Source organism: Charadrius vociferus, unplaced genomic scaffold (genome assembly GCF_000708025.1).
Source record: "Charadrius vociferus isolate BGI_N301 unplaced genomic scaffold, ASM70802v2 scaffold384, whole genome shotgun sequence".
In the NCBI taxonomy this organism is placed as follows: domain Eukaryota; kingdom Metazoa; phylum Chordata; class Aves; order Charadriiformes; family Charadriidae; genus Charadrius; species Charadrius vociferus.
In genome coordinates this window covers 220,136-222,302 of record NW_009648234.1, presented here as the reverse complement: position 1 = coordinate 222,302, position 2,167 = coordinate 220,136, and positions in this window count along the sequence as shown.

Genomic DNA, 2,167 nt, shown 5'->3' with positions numbered 1-2,167 from the left:
GGAGACCACCGGCTCTGTCCCTCGACACCGACCTGATCCCCCCCTCCCCACACCTTTTCCCACCCCATTCCCAGGGGGCACATTCGCTCCCAGCTGCTAAAAGCAGGAGAAGAAACTCATTCCGTTTCCAGGAGGCTCAGCACCCGTCGGGTTTGGGAAGGCTCCCAGCCCCGAGAACGACCCGAACCCTCCCGAGGGGGATGTTGGTGCTGTGGGTGCTGCGAAGCCGATGCGAAGCGCCCGTACGCCGCGAGCAGGGATGCCCTTTGCCTGCTCAGAGCTCCCGGGTCTAAACCAATCGGAATTAACTCATCGCAGCACTAAGCCAGGAATTTATGAGATTTCCAAAGGGAAAAAAAACCAAAACGGAAGGGGAGAAGGAGAAAAAAAACCAAACCCCAAACCCACAAAAAAAAAAAAACAAAAAAAAAAAAACCCCAAACAACCCACATCCCAATTGCTCTGAACTTCCCAAAGCCGCAGATCTCTTCCCCCTTGCCACCCCCTCCTGGCACCGGCCTCCCGAGCTGCTATAATAAACCACCAGCGCAAAGGCTCAGTGAGCTAAAATACCCGGTAACGATGGCAACCGAGCCCTGCACGCGGGGACCACGGCCGCAGCTCCCTAAACTCGCAGCCTGGCAAGGACTTTCCAATGTTAGCACCTCCCTCCCGTGCGCAAGCTCTCTCGGCACACCTGGCTACACCGGCATGCCAATGGGCTCAGCACCCTGCCGGATCGGGCCACCAGCCTCGCGGGCAAGCGTAGGCAAAGGCGGGTGGCACAAACCCAGGTGGCTTTAGGTGCCGGTGCTTCCACATCGGCCGGTCCCATGGCAAAACTTCTCCCCAGTAGTCGTCACCGCGCACCGTGTCCCCTCCATCCTTCGGGATGCGGGGAACGCCGTCTGCTTATGGGAGTTGCAAACTAGGGATTGCCACCTCCGGGATGGGAAGGGATGGGATGGAATGGGAAAAGGAATCGAAAGGATTCCGTCCGAAAGGATGGTGAAAAGGAATCAGGGCAGGTTGTCTCCATCCCCGTTAGCCCCCTGGAAGCTCTTTTCCACCTCATGCATCCCCCTCCACCGCCGTCCCTGGTGGGATTGCCACCTCTGGGATGGGATGGGAAAAGGAATAGAAAGGATTCCGTCCGAACGGATGGCGAAAAGGAATCGGGGCAGTTTGTCTCCATCCCCGTTAGCCCCCTGGAAGCTCTTTTCCACCTCACGCATCCCCCTCCACCACCGCCCCTGGTGGGATTGCCACCCCCGGGATGGGATGGGATGGGAAAAGGAATCGAAAGGATTCCGTCCGAACGGATGGCGAAAAGGAATCGGGGCAGTTTGTCTCCATCCCCGTTAGCCCCCTGGAAGCTCTTTTCCACCTCATGCATCCCCCTCCACCGCCGTCCTTGGTGGGATTGCCACCTCCGGGATGGGAAGGGATGGAATGGGAAAAGGAATCGAAAGGATTCCGTCCGAAAGGATGGCGAAAAGGAATCGGGGCAGTTTGTCTCCATCCCCGTTAGCCCCCTGGAAGCTCTTTTCCACCTCACGCATCCCCCTCCACCGCCGTCCTTGGTGGGATTGCCACCTCCGGGATGGGAAGGGATGGAATGGGAAAAGGAATCGAAAGGATTCTGTCCGAAAGGATGGCAAAAAGGAATCGGGGCAGGTTGTCTCCATCCCCGTTAGCCCCCTGGAAGCTCTTTTCCACCTCACGCATCCCCCTCCACCACCGTCCCTGGTCCTTCTGCTCCTCCCAGGGATCTGCTTTGCTCTGTAGGGCCAGCAGGTCTCCCAGGGGGTTGGTAGTGCCGCGGGGAGCTTCGCTGTGGTTATTTTTAGGGCCAGCCGTGCTCCCAAGTCGACCGAGCTCATTCAGCCGGTGGGGGGTGAAAGGCACATGGAGATGACAACTGCGGTTGGCACTCTGGATGGTTGCCCTACGCAGGGACATCAGCTGAGCACCGGGGATTTGGGGAGACTGCTCGGAAAGTCCGGTGCCCCGTGGGAATTCAGGGATAAATGCTAACGGGATCAGCGCCTGTGATGAGGAACGGAAGAAGGGGACAGCAGCAGGCACAAAAGGAAGGCTCCGAATAAAGCAGAAGCACATCGGGGAACTTCGGTGGCCCCACGGTGGGGGGGCTCGCAGCCCCACA